General features: G+C 39.9%; 1 protein-coding gene across 1 annotated transcript in view; it reads left to right on the plus strand.

Annotated features, from left to right (window-relative positions):
* Window positions 1–15,530, plus strand: part of ATP2A3 (ATPase sarcoplasmic/endoplasmic reticulum Ca2+ transporting 3) — a 221,326-nt gene that overhangs the window by 70,928 nt on the left and 134,868 nt on the right. The gene's annotated exons all lie outside the window — the stretch shown is intronic.

A 15,530-nucleotide genomic window follows, 5' to 3' on the forward strand; every position in this document is an offset into this window, starting at 1 on the left:
TTTTTATGGTAATATTGTTTGTTATTGTGTTGGTTATAAGCAATATTATAGAATACATTTAAACAGCTAAATAAAAAGTGTTTGCTATTTTAAATAGTTTGTCAAATCGCACAAAAAGGTCCCGATCTACAGCACGGCTATTAATTTGAGATACAAAACCATTCTTGTCAATTATGATTAGTCTTGTACAGTCACCAATGTAGCAATTTATAATGTGATCAAAGTAAAATCCTAGATATGCAGGCAAATATTTTCTAGCTCAAGTCTGTACTATAGCTGTAAAGAGGCTCCCAAAGGACAGTATGTAGGTGACAGAATAGCAATTAGTAAAAAAAATCTTAAATTTTACTTTAAAAAGATCATTCCTACTGTGTAAGTTTTCTAGAACTTTGTGTGGGAGTGAGATTTTTTTTTTCCTGCTGTTAACAGCGTGTGAGTCAGAGTTATGCAGATTGATGTATACTCCAAGGGGATGAGCAAGGTTATGGCTCCAAAAATAAAGACATGTACAGTTTGCTATTGATGTGTTTTTTTTATATAGTCAAGGCTTTACATTGTTCTTTCTGTTTTCCTTTACTCAGACCATATGGAAAAATCCAAAATGTCATTAACATTAGATACAAACATAACTTATTTTTTTTCACAAACACTAATAGTGTTAGTCAGAGAACATTTTATTCCTCTATCCTCCTATTGAAGTAGATGAAAAGAGGTGGAATTGTGATTCATATTGGTCAGACCAGTAAGAATGGGGATTTGCTGGGGTGAGCCATTATTTTAAATGTCGAATCACTGGAGCTTAAAGGTATCTTTTTTGTGCAAATCTCTGGTGATATCAGCGTCGATTTGCGTAAGACTTCTTGATTTTTCATGCAGGGTTTTATTCTGACAACTGTACTAAATATTTGGATAATAAATGTAAATGGTTAACTTTATTAATGGCGTATACATTGTCAGCTTTAAAAAAATAAATAAATAAAAATAAAAAAAAGGACATTTTCTAATGAAAAGTGGAATTGAAAGTGATAATTTGCAATGACTGATATTTTGTTTTGAAACAGGTTATTTTGGGGGATGGACACATGGCTATGTAACTATCATTGCACAGTGCCCAGCCCCTCTTCCCAATGGTTTCTTTGAATGTAGTGAGCAGCACGGTGGCTCAGTGGTTAGCACTGCAGCCTTGCAGCACTGGGGTCCTGGGTTCAAATCCCATCAAGGACAACATCTGCAAGGAGTTTGTATGTTCTCCTCGTGTTTGTATGGGTTTCCTTCGGGTTCTCCGGTTTCCTTCGGGTTCTCCGGTTTCCTTCGGGTTCTCCGGTTTCCTTTGGGTTCTCCGGTTTCCTCCCAAACTTCAAAGACGTACTGATAGGGAATTTAGATTGTGAGCCCCAATGGGGACAGCGCCGATAATGTCTGTAAAGCGCTGTGGAATTAATGGCGCTATATAAGTGAGTAAAATAAAAAATAAATAAAAAAAAAAAAAAAAAAAAAAGTGAATACTGGAATTTTCCTCCATTTTAATGCACACTTAATTATTGTTGGAAACATTACACTTAGAAAATATTTCTCTTAGTAGCAGCAATATATTACATATTTCTATCTGTCACTGCTAATCCACAATGCATACTCACAGCCCTATACATTGAAAGTCCTAAACAGTAGTGACACCTCATGAGTGACAAGGGTTTGTTGGCAGTTTCTGGGTAGCAAAGACATATTTCATAACTTTTACTTAGTGCTGTGGATATGTAACAAAATAAGCCAAAACAACAACATAGAAATTCTATAACAAAATATTTCTAAAAAGTGAATTCACAATATGTCCCATCTCCTGAGGATGCCAATAAGTCTGTGAAACATGTTGGGGGAACACGTGTGGTTGATGAACAATTTTTATTTTTACCCATAATTTGCTTATTAATCATTAACTGATGGTATCCTGGAGTGCCATGTATCCGAATATCAGCTCAAGCTAGAGGTATATTTAACCCCTTACTGACATCCGCCGTATATGTCTGGTACAAGTTGTTAGCAGGTGTATGGAGTGGGGTCACAATGTGCGCCCACCCCAAACCTGGGAGATAATGGCTCTAGCACACAGCCGGATCTCTGCCCACGATCTTTAACCTGGTAAATGCTGCTGTCAAACTTTGATAACAACTTTAACAGCATGACAGCATGAAAACCTCTGTTCCTGTCATTTCGGAGCTTCTATGAAACCCAGCATGTGATCATCAATATCTGATTTTTGGGGTTGCAATGCCTGGCACCCCCGTTGATCAGCTGTTCCCGGCAGCGGCTGCGAAGGTTGTGATCAGTTGTGGAGCTCCACAGCACAGCTCCATCAATGGAATAGTGTCATCAATATAAAAGTCTCTGACAGCCCCTTTTTAAAGGGGTTAATCGCATTTTGTAAAATAAAACTATGATATGTCAAAAGATTACTACGATCAGTGGAGGCTCGATCTCTGGAGCCCCCACCAATCAGGAGAAAATATGACCCACAGCGCTGTCCCAGCTGAGCAAGGAACTGCAGTCTGCTTTCTTCAGTTGAAAGGGGCTGTGGGGCAACTCTCTACACAGCTGAGGGACCGGGGGGGGGGGGGACAATGAACTGGACGCAAAGATAAACCAGCCCTTGACTCTTGCAGGTTTCCCAAGCACCACTCCTTTAACCCTGTGCTACTGTGGAACGACTGTCCGCCAGGGCACAAATGCAATAACTGCCATATACGATACTGTAATTTCCCTCGGGATCAATAGTGTATTACAGCAGCAGTACATAGATCCCTGAATTACTACTTCACTGTAGATTTTGCAGGTATAGTCTCATACATTCCTATTCATGACCGGTCAGTACGATATACAATTAGAACCCCAATAATACACCAATCACTTGGAGAAACTTTACTAGATGGCAACAGAAATATATTTTAAAGTAATGTGAAGGTTATTAACAAATTAGAACACTCCATGTACTCCATGCCATATGTACATGCACCTGGACTGATATAGAATATAGTAACATCTGCCTAGATTTATCAAAATCTTGTTTTTTTGTCAGCAGGTGTTTCCACAGTAAAACATGTACAAAGAAGACTACTATATTTAAAGAACTGAAATTGCCTGTGATCACTCATGTGACTAAAATGCTTTTATGCTTCAAACATACCCTGGGCTGCTGTATGCTGTAAATGCACAAAATCAAGGCCGAACAAAAGCAATTAAGCAACTACTCTAAGGCTGGAGCAGCACAGCGATACTGGGCGGGCCCAATTAATCAAAGCTTTAACACCAGACTTCAGGCATAAAAGGCTTTGAAAAGTCGCTAACATTTTGGGACTTGTGGTGTTATTGTGCCATTTTCACCCAGCTCAGACAAAGTTGGCGGGTCTTGGTTAGGGCGGGGGCATTGTGACCGCCTCTCGTCAAATTCATGAATTGCTATGCCATACATCCTACTCCAGCAGGGACTGGTGTAGGATTTGTGGTGAGGCGCCCACAGAGGTTCACATCAATTGTCCGATGGGCTTGAATCATTGAGAAGCGTACGCCTCTTAATGAAACGGGAGCCCTTGACACTAGCACTCCTCCTCAAGACTCGCAGGAACAAAGTTGGCCTTGATGAATCGGGTCACAGTGTGAAATTAGGGTTCAATAATGCAAGTGCTGGAGGGGTGCTACTAATCAAAGGTCCTTGACCCTACTTTTATACTTACCTGCCACAATCTTCACCTTCTTTAGTGGCCTCGCGGTGTCATCTAGTGACCGCAACTTCTGACTGGCCTGAAGTCAAAAGTAACGGTCACAAGCTCTGAGAAAAAATATACGGAAATAAGTATTTTTTTAATCGAGGACTTCTTATCAGATGTGATCGATCAAAGTATCAATATCACGATATTCTTATAAAAAAATGTATCGGTTTATTCTTGGATTGTCCATTAAAAAGAATGATTGCAGAAGTTACATAAAATAGATATATAGTTAGAGTGATTGTCCATTTGTCCATAATTAGCTTAATAGTTAAGATTCGCCCATCTTTTCCTGGAATCCTGAATGGTAGATTGCGTCTGTCTGTGTCCAGCACGTGTGTCAGGATGACACCATGTGTCCGGGTAAAGGACGTGTCTCCTTGGGCCTACATCGGCAGCTGTTTTCTTCACACACAGATTCTCGTCCAGTGTCCTGTGAAATGGCTAGAAACACGCCCCCTGTCCCTAACATGGGATTATATAGGCCAATCATATAGCACCTGTTCTTCTGCATATGGCACTGAACTAAAAATACACAAATAGCGCATGTCATCTAGAAACCCTAGCACGATGGCTAATGCAATCTTATGCAGTGTATGGTACAGAACACAGAACTAATAATAAAATGAATATCCGTAATTCATATTAACAAGCTCTCAATGCAAATCTATTGGCGCCAGAATGAGGCTTTCATAGACTTGCATTGAAAAGTGACCTCCGGCTCCCTCCATCAAATACTGGAGTGATGGGGCTGGTCACACACTGCTGGAGACTGACTGGAGTGGTAGCGATAGAAAATGAAGACTGCGGCAGGCATGTATAAGACTAAGGTCAGGGACCTTAGATTAGATGAAGCACCATTCTATTGGTAAAATAAAAATAAATGCTGCTGTGGTACTAGGCTTACTCATCACGTAGAATGAATGGAGCAGTGTACGAGCATGCAAACCTCCACACCATTTAAGATGGGGCTATGTAGAGCCATATTCCAGGGTTCAAGAGCCCCCTTTCTTGGGATCGCTAAGTGTGTGGAGGTGATAACTTAATGCTGGGGACAATCCTTTTAATAGGGGTATTCTTTTACATAAACACGACTTTTCCTCTTTGGATAAAATAGAAAAGATTAGAGGAAAAAAATGGGAAGCCGAGCATTTAATTTTTTATAATGGTGCATATTCTACTCTGCAATTCTTGGGTACTGGAAGATGTTGCTATCTTTTATGTATTCCATGTTCATCAGTGTAAATATAAAACTCCTGCGCAGTGTGATTGAAGACATATTGTACAGTTATATTACACAGGATCTATACTGCACAATTGACATGAACTCCTCCAATACACTGTGTATAGAGGAGCAATCTGATAAGGTCTAGCGGTGACTTCAATACTGAGCGCCACATGTCTGCTTCAACATTTACCATCTGCCTAGCCTAGACATTCTCTTGTGTGCATTTATAGGTGTAGATATTGAATCCACCCCAAAGGTCAATATGGGAGTAGGAAAATAAGCATTTTCCTTTTGGCAGGTGCAGTAGGATCTAGAGCCACAAAAGGTAATCCTTACAACATGCTTTATGTTTCTATGGTGACGATCAAACCACATTATACATGTACATAGACAATGACTACTTTTACATATTTATGTGTAATATAAAACTATAAGGAGTTTATAGGGTACTACCAAGTTTTTATTTTTAACTGTTCACCTATGCCAGGGGTGGGTAATTAATTTTTCCAAGGGGCTGCGTGAGAAACTAACTGTTTTGGAGAGCAGAACCAATAAACTGAAATTAATTCTGCTCAATTTTAATATAATTGCTATTTTATATTTATTTTATCTCTTAACTCTAAGAACGAGGTGTTTTTTTTTTTTTTTCTTTTCGTTGTTTCCTCTCCTTATTCCAAGAGCTATAACTTTTTATTTATTTATTTTTTTATTTTTAATTTTTCCATCGACCTAGCCGTGTGAGGGCTTGTTTTTTGCGGGACGAGTTGTACTTTTGAATGACATGTCCATTTTCTCATATGATGTACTAGCTATTGAACCCGTTCTACGCCCGGGTGGTGAGCATTTTTACTGGTATATGGTCTCCCATGCTGGTATGTGCTGCCCCCCTCCTTGTATTTGTGCTGCCCGCATCCTGTCCCCACCATCCAATCCTGGTATGCGTGGCACCCCTCACCCCCAATCCCGGTATGCGTGGCACCCCTCACCCCCAATCCTGGTGTGTATGGTATCCCTCATCCTGGTATGCATGGTACCCTATCCCTATCCTGGTGTGTATGGTATCCCTCATCCTTGTATGCATGGCACCCCATCCCTCATCCCCAATCCTGGTATGCGTGGCACCCCTCATCCCCAATCCTGGTATGCGTGGCACCCCTCATCCCCAATCCTGGTATGCGTGGCACCCCTCATCCCCAATCCTGGTATGCGTGGCACCCCTCACCCCCCAATCCTGGTATGCGTGGCACCCCTCACCCCCCAATCCTGGTATGCGTGGTACCCCTCACCCCCCAATCCTGATATATGCATGGTCCCCTCACCCCTTTCACACTGTACACACATACGAAAAAAATAAACCGTTATACTCACCTTTCTTCTCTGTGCTCCCGCGCTGCTGTGTCCTCTTCTGCCGGAGGCCGGGGGAGGAGTGCGGCGCCGGAGCACCGCGCTGTCCGGCGCCATTTTGCTGAAGACACACTGTAAATGTGTCTTCAGTAAAATGGCGCCGGATAGCGCTATGCGCACGCGCTGGTCCGACGCCTTCACTCCGCCCCCGGTCTCTAGCGAAGAGAGGCGCCGTGGCAACGCTCCTCCCGGTCAGGTAAGTATGCAAGTATGGCACCGGAGATCGCGGTATGTGTTCAGTGTCTACGCATACCGCGATCTCCGGCGCCATACACTCCTCTTACCTGTAACGGCTGGATGTGTGCTTCTCTCTGGAGCCAGACTGCACGTCACGCATGTGCAGTCTATTGAGGCTTCGGACAGAAACACGCATCCCTGGTTATATTATAGATTGGAAAGCGGGGGGAAAAAATCCAAGTGTGGCAAAATAGCAAATTGTTCTTTGTGTTTTTTTTTTTTTTTTTTTTAAATTGCAGCATTCATTTTACAGTAAAAATGACCTGGCAATATGATTCTCCAAGTGAGAATTTTTTTTTACGAGATGTCGTACGTCATTTTACTGTTTTTTTGTTTTAGTTAATTAGTCCAAAAAAAAAATTTCAGAAGTGTTTAAAAATAAAAAAAATTTTTTGATTGTGATGATCTTTTCCTACAGCGGTAACTTTTTCAATTTTCGGGATATGGAGCTGTGAAAGGGCTTGTTTTTACTCCCCAAGCCGATGTTTTCATTGACATCGTTTTGGAGAAGATACAATGTTTTGATCACTTCTGATTTATATATTTTTTTTTGTGCTGTTTGCAGTGGCCAAAAAAAATAAAATAAATAAAAAATGGAATTTAGGTGTTTTGATTTTGCTATGCCGTTTACCGATCGGATTCATTTATTTTATACATTGATAGATCTGACTTTTACATGTGCAACAATATCAAATGTATTTTTTTTTTTTTTTCTTCATATCTTTAAACTTTTTTTTTCTTTTTTTTTTTTACTTTTCACTGTATTTTAGTCTCCTAAGGGGACGTGAACGTGTGATCATCCGTTCACTTATATTATACACAACAACACACATAACAAAAATCAGTCTCCTATGAACACCAACCACGGGCTCACTTTCACAGGAGTACCATCATGATGGGCACAGAAGTGTTTAGCAGACCTCTGGCCAACTGGAGTGCTGATGGGTGCATTGAATGGCGCGCTCCCATTGACAGCGTGCTGTAAATGCCACTGTCACAGATTGACAGTTGCGGGCTCCACTCCACCCATGGCTGTTGAGGCAGTTGATGGTTGATTATTACAGTAATCATCTGCCGCCAAAGATGTGGGCTCTGTTTGTGAACCCACATCAAAGTCGGGGAGCTAGCATGTGACATACTCAGTATGTCATGTCATTAAAGGGTTAAAATTGAGCAAAATTAGGTATGTTGGCTAGCTACTACTATGGATACATGTTACATTGTTACAATAAGCCCTATAGTATCTCTATGAGCAGTAGCTAATCAAACAATATAATTTACTGCTTTTTATAAGCCATTATTGTGACACTTTATAGACTTTTTATTACAAGTGTTCTACAATATTGCTGATTAAAATATTATATATTAGAGCTACTGTATCTTGTTTGTGGATGAATATATTTGTAAAATTATTGTATATTAATTGTCATAACTCAACTTGGTTCAATATCATCTAAGACTTCTGTTTTTTTATATGTTGCTAATAATTAAGAGGCAGGTAGTTGCTAACTATGTGCCTGTTCTGCATGGGTTAGTTTCTGCCAGCTCGGCCTGTACTTCCCCCCTACTTCATTTCACCTCTAGATAACAGAGCAGCAATTTCTCTTATGGTCTGCTCTGTCAAGGGCGCTTTACTGTATATGTCAGGCTGATTGACAGCCTGCTCCCCGCAGTTAGGTAGTGGGGAGCCAGCTGTCAATCAGCATGACCTCCACAGAGACGCCCTGCCTGCAGAGCAAAGCAGAAGAGAAGACCTTGTTCTGTCAACGTGATGTCAGTAGGAGCCGCAAAATCGTCCATGACCGCCCTGAGCCGGCAGAGATCTGCATCGGGCAGAACAGACAAGTAATTAGCAACTATCTGCCTGTTATTTTTGTGTATGGGGCCAAGATCTAAGTCCCGCATAACCTTTTTAAGTATGCTGACTAGCTGCTTCTGCTAATACTTGTCACAATAGGGCTTACTGAAATTTGTATTCTTACTAGTCAAAACAATATAATGTAGTGCTATTTATATAAAAAAAAAAGATAAAAAGAAAGAAAAGAACAGTAAATCATACTGCTTCTGTTATTCGCCCTGAAGTATATTCAGTAAGTATAGATCTATCTTGATCAACAGATGCCCCCACACATATGATTCACCCACAGTCACACACATAATGATGACCCCACAAATTCCCCCTCTACTAAAAGTACTGACACCAAAACTCCAAAATACTCATTTTGATTTTTCAAACTCAAAATTTGCCCCTGATGTGCCTAGACAGTGGAAACTTCCCACAAGTGACCCAATTTTGGAAACTAGATCACTTAAGGAATGTATCTAAATGTGTGATGAGCACCTTGAACCCCCAGGTGCTTCACAGTAGCTTATAACGTTGAACAGTGCAAATTTAAAAAAATTTTATCACAAAAAATGTTGGTTTAGCCCAAAATTTTTCATTTTCACAAGGGTAAAAGGATCAAAATGGACCGTACAATGTGTTTTACAATTTCTCCTGAGTACACAGATACCCCATATGTGGTCGAAAACTACTTTTGAGGCACAGTGCAAAGCTCAGAAGGGAAAAAGCGCCATATTAGATTTCAGATGTGCCTGGAATTTTGAGGGTGCCATGTCACATTGGCAGAGCCCCTGAGTTGCCAGAACAGCAGAAACCCCCATAAGTGATGTCATATTACAAACTACAGCTCTCAATGAATTCATCTAGGGATGCAGTGAGCATGTTAACACCACATGTGCCTTACAGAAATTTATATTGTTGGGCGGTGAAGAAAGAATAATTAAATTTTTACAACTAAAATGTTTTAGTCTCAAAACTTTATTTTTATAAGGGCTAATAGGAGAAATGGACCTCTCAGTTGTTTGTGCAATTTCTCTTGAGTCTGCCAATACCCTACATGTAATTGGGAACTACTTTTGAAGCACAGTCCAAATCTCAGAAGGGAAGGAGCGCCATAATTTAGTGCAGATTTTACTGTTATTGTTTGCGCGTGCCATGTCGCACTGGAAGAGCCCCTGAGGTGCCAGAACAGCAGAACCCCCCTTCCCCATAAGTGAACCCATTTTACAAACTATACCTCTCAATGAATTTATCTAGGTGTGCAGTGTTCATATTAACACAACGGGTGGGTCACAGAATTTTATACCATTGGGCAGTGAAGAAGCAATGATTACGTTTTACCACCCCAAAAAATTTTTGTCCCCAAAATTTTACATTTTCACACAGGAAAATGGGTAAAAATGGCACCAAAAATTTGTCACACAATTTCTGCTGAACGTGGAAATACCCCATATGTGACTGTACAGTACTGCTTAGCCACACGGCGAGACTCTTGAAGGACGGAGCGCTATTTGCACGGCAGGTCGGATGCTCAACAATCATTTTCTAATGTGGCTGGTAAAAGGAAAAAGCCCAAGCGCAGTGCTTGCCAGCTACATAGGGAATGAATGGAATTGAAGACTAACATGCCACTTGCTCTAATGGGGATAAAAAGCTCCCCATTCTGCTGATGCAAGTCCCAGCAGTCAGATCCCCACCGATGGAAAAGCTATCACCTATCCGATGAATAGGTGATCACTTGTTTTCACCTGAAAACCCCTTTATGTGCATTTCTGCCACTGTGAAATATGTCACTGGACAGGGAGGGGTAAACTTTCAAGTATTTAATCTCAAATGTAAATAAAGAATAGTCTTCTTATTGACAGCAGAGAAAGCAAGTTATCTCCATTCAGAACACGATCCACTATACTGATCTACTGAACAAAACCCACTATATCAAGACCGTTATAATAACACCACATACAAGGGATAAATACCACCCGACTGACCAGTCCACATATTACCACCACATAGTGATGAATAATACCATACTGATCATTAACAAAACCACATTACTAATATTATCACTAGTGATAGTTATACACAGGATCTCTGTAGAAAGTCTATAATGTAAGTGTACAGTCCAGTGACCTCTCCAGTTGAAGTAATTCATTTTCGTCTTTCCTTTATCCGGCACATACTACGATGACTTCTTCCAACCAGGTCTCTCCTCTGCAAAATGTAATACACACATCTATGGCTGATCGTTTTATATAGCAAGCTCATCATTCTTTCTGCCACTTCTACTGCACCAGATGAAGTAGAAAAACTCTCTAGTGCAACCTTTGTGCTTTGCACAGTAAGAATGTGATTTTGTTCCCCCTGCAGGAACAGTATCTGCAAAAATAAAATGTATTACAGTAGTGGTGTCGCCTTTGGGACCCCCTCATAGTAGAAATATCTGACTTCCATACAGTAGTAATGCATACAATAGTACAAGTCTTATTTGTGCCCCAGTACAATAGTAACATGTGTCTTTGTGCTCAAATACAGCAGTTATGTCCTCTTGCTAATGACACCCATAGAATAATAAATACACCTTTTCCTGTCCCCAAACAGTAATAGAATCCACCTTTTATTCCTCCATACAGTTGGAACGGCCTAAATTGTTTCTCCCAAAAATTGATGATAATGTATGAGGCCACAACGTGAGCATTGTTGCTGTAGGTGGCCACTATGGGGGACATTGTTAAAGTTCCCCTTTATGGCATTGTATATTAATAAAATCCCCCTTTGTGGCCTCATAAAATAATCATGTCCCATTGCAGATCCCATACAGTGAAATGTCCTCCTCCCTAGACCCCATTTGATATAATGTCCTCTTCTGTGGCATCCATATATGATTTATTTAACTCACTTATGTATTATCATTATATTCCACAGCACTTTACAGACATTATCAATGTCCGCACTGGGGTCGCAATCTAAATTCCCTGTCGCTGTGCCTTTTTGGAGTGTGGGCGTAAACTGGAGTACCCTAAGCAACAGTGCTAACCACTGAGCCACAGTATAATGTCCCTATTGTGACCCCCCATTCGGTATAATGTCCTCCACGGTGTCTTCATTCAGTATACTATCCTCTGTGGCCCCCATTCAGTATACTGTCCCCCTCTATGGGCCCCCATTGATTATAATTGTCTCCTTCTGTGGATACCATTCATTATAATGGTCCCCTTTTGTGGTGCTCTTTACTTGGCCATTAAAAACCCTATTCAAGTCACATGTCTCCAGTCCCACGACAAACAGCTCCTTCTTCCTCTGTCGTCTGGCACAAGCAAGTCACATCATTGCACTGGCCAGACATCCAAGGAAGCACATCCAGCTGAAAATGGCATTGGCACCAGCTTCATTCATGTACTCATCCTCTCTGGTGGATTCCCCTGTCCCTCCGTGGCCAATCCGAGCCTGGACATTATTATTGTATGTGCATAAAATAACAGTCCATTACTGTTGCATGTCTGGCCCTAATCTCTCCATTTGTCACAGCCTGGAAATCCTGATTTATCGGTTTGATTTGTTCCTGTTACTACAGTATCTGCAGACCTTTGATCTATTATGTGGATTGTTTGGCTCTGCCCTCTGAAATCATTTGAGTTTTTGTAAATTAAATGCAGATTCCCAAACATCCTACGCAGTCTAGACCAAGCTTCTGTTCTCTGTTCCCAAAGTACTGCTTATTGTCAGCACGAGCCATGATCTCTAGGACTGTGCAGGCTTTAGAAGTAGAAAAGAAATTGGTTTCTTTGGATGATGTGAGTCATTTAAATATTTGAGACGTTCTTGCCCACCTATCTTCCTATAAAATTCAGTATGTTTTACAACTACTTATAGAATCTATGATTTTGCATCCACTTGCTGAAATACAGAATTAAGTAATTTGGTGGATTTTTGGATGGCCCAGGAACCCACCCACTCAAATGTAACCGATGATAATAATTAATAAAAAAAAACCAGATGTCTTTGGACGTGGCTGCAATTGTAACTTCTATTTTGCTAGTAAAATTATTTTCCTCTTTAATTTGTTAAGGGGAAATCGTTTTAAAGGGATATTCCCTTCTTGTAAAATGTCTCTCGCTGAAATATATCATGGCTTTATGATTAACATGGGGCTGACCTTTTAGGAGCCTCAATAATACGGAGCATGAAGGGCGTGAGACAGTTTATAAAGTGGGAAATCCTTTATACTCTTAATTTTATATTTTTTAAAGTGATATGTAAGTTTCTCAGATGTTTATAGTATTAAAGGGAACCTATCTCCAGGAAAAAAAAAAAACGCTATTAATCTGCAGGTTAAAGCGTTATTAGCCTGCCCGGCGCCCACACGTATCCGAACACTGGAGAGAAAATAACTTTATTCCCCCCCCCCCCGCCAGCGTTCTGGTTTCAGTTATGGGGGCGGCAGCCCCAATGCAGAGCCAGTGTCAGTCAGGGCAGAGGTGTGGTTACAGCCTCTGGTGACTGAACCCGTGGCGGCACCACCCCAGTAACTGAAACCCGAACTCTTCCGGGTAATAAAGTTAATTTTCTCCCCGCAGTGTTCAGCTAAGTGTGGGTGGCAGGCAAGTTAATAATGCTATTAACCTGCAGATTAACTCCATATCTACAGGTTAATAGCGTTTTTTCTGGTGACAGGTTCCCTTTTAAGTAAAACTTGAGACTCCTATCACTTTAAAAGAAATGGATATATAATCTAATCATTTTCAAGTAAAAATACCTTAAATATTTCCAACAGGGGATTACTAATGAATGCAATGTAGGTTTCATTTCAGTATTGATAAAACAGAACTTATTTTGTTCAGCTAATATTCCAAATGTGCATAATGGTAGAAGAATTTATTTATTTTTAAAGGAGTTGTCCGCTTTGGACAACTTTTTTGTTAGATAAGATAATCACAGAATGCTCTGCTGCTGGGACTCCCAGTGATCAACAGGGCATTGGAGTGGCATTTACCGTACACACTTGGCATAATCAGATTACTGATTATGCTGAGTGGGCAAATGCCGGTTCATCTGGATAAGGAGATCATGCACCTTTTTGCATTTCCTGTCCTGTGTAAATTCTTCTACACAAGATGTTGGAGAACATTCACTTACTCTATTTTGACAGTGCTTTGGCATGCCACTACATATTTAACCTCTTCCTGTACCTGGTCTTTTCCAGGTATAAAACTGAGAACCTGCTCTGTGAGCAAAAGAAACACAAACATGAGATGTATAGATTGCCCTGCTAGCTGTTTTAGGATTTTATCTGCTTAGAAACCTCAATATTTTTCTTCTTCACAGGCGTAATGTACTGGTACACACAGATTAATTTGTTTATGCCAGTAGTAGATTATAGGAAGATAAAAATAAAAAAAAGGCGAAAGGTAAAATTCATAATTTTAAAAACCATAACAATAGACATGACATCCTTGTAGCAACCTGCACAATACATTATTTCAAGTGATTGATTGAATATGTTCATAATAAAAATTGAACTATTGCATTTTTTTTGGATGTAACTCGTACTTAATATAATGTAAGTGTGTGTTTCTATATAAATGACATCTAAAAATATGCTACGTGTTTTGCAGAAAATAGGTCCCCATACAGCTATGTTGGGAAAAAAATATCTATGGTTATAAGTAATGGAATGCAAAAAAACCAAGTAGAGCATCAAGATTTTTAACAAATTGGATTTCAAACTTTGTGACATACAGCGGTCTCTTTTTGGTATAAAATAAATTCATTTTGAGAAAAAAAAAAAACCCACAGCAAAATGTATGCCAATATTGCTGTATAGTATTCTGGGTGGATGCATGAAATTGGAGATGGTCACATTGAGCCCCCTCACGACTCGGTGTCTTTGGTAACCTGGTTATAGTCTGTACAGTCTTGCCAATTGACTCCCATTTGAAACTGTGCCATTGAATACTGCTTGAATCCATGCCAAGAGGACACTTTTAAACTCTGTGAATATGTTTAATGTATATGTCAGACTATGTTATCACTGGTGGAAATGCTCCTAACATTAGGTTAGGCTGAGACTCTAAATACAATTTTGGCATATAACTTTCAAAATCAAATTGGACAAAGGACACTAGAATAATCCTCATATACATTCACAAATGTAATAATCATACTTGTCAGTCATATCAATGTTTAGCTTCATTTGAATGAATACTGTTAATACATGTACTTAAAGGGGTTTTCCCACAAACGAAAGTTGATTTTAATCAACAGATCTAGGAATAATAATAAGTTCCACAATTGGATGTGTTTAAATAAAATGTTTGTGCTGAGATTTTATAAATGTTCCCCTGTGTAATGGCTGTGTCTGATCATACCACATCTCCTGGGCACGGGAGAAAGAGTGGGAGAAGAGGGTTGCATTGACAATCCAACACAATGGGCAGCACTTTGAACACATTTTATAAGTGGCCATAAACTTGTAAAAAACTCATGAAAGAATAAAGTTACGTTAAAACCAAGCACATTGTTTTTCTTATGAAATTCTCAATAAGTTTGATGTGTCACATGACCCTCTTCCCATTCAAAAAAATAAAGTTGGATCCAAAATTGCCGTTTTCAAAATGGCCGCCATGATCACCACCCATCTGGAAAAGTTTTCCCCCTCCCATATACTAATGTGCCACAAACAGGAAGTTGATATCACCAACCATTCCCATTTAATTTAGGTGTATTCATATAAATGGCCCACCCTGTACAACTATTACAGCACTGGATCACAGCTGATTGTTTAAAAAACAGGCAGGGAAATGTTTTACGTCACAAAAACAATGTTTTACTTCAAAGAAAGAAACAGCTGCAATCCTCTGCTGTAATGTCTGTATACTCTTTTGCTTTTTCCCCCTGCCCAAGAGATGTGGTATGATCAGACCATGTTCTGTACACAGTCAGACACAGCCATTACACAGTACACAGCAAGGGCACATTTATAAGATTATCTCCGCACAGGAACACTTTATTTAAATACATTAAACTGTGGAACTTATTATTCAAAGATCTATTGATTAAAATG

The sequence above is a fragment of the Phyllobates terribilis genome, unplaced genomic scaffold (assembly GCF_046119375.1).
Source record: "Phyllobates terribilis strain yellow unplaced genomic scaffold, ASM4611937v1 Scaffold_2__4_contigs__length_985480577, whole genome shotgun sequence".
In the NCBI taxonomy this organism is placed as follows: domain Eukaryota; kingdom Metazoa; phylum Chordata; class Amphibia; order Anura; family Dendrobatidae; genus Phyllobates; species Phyllobates terribilis.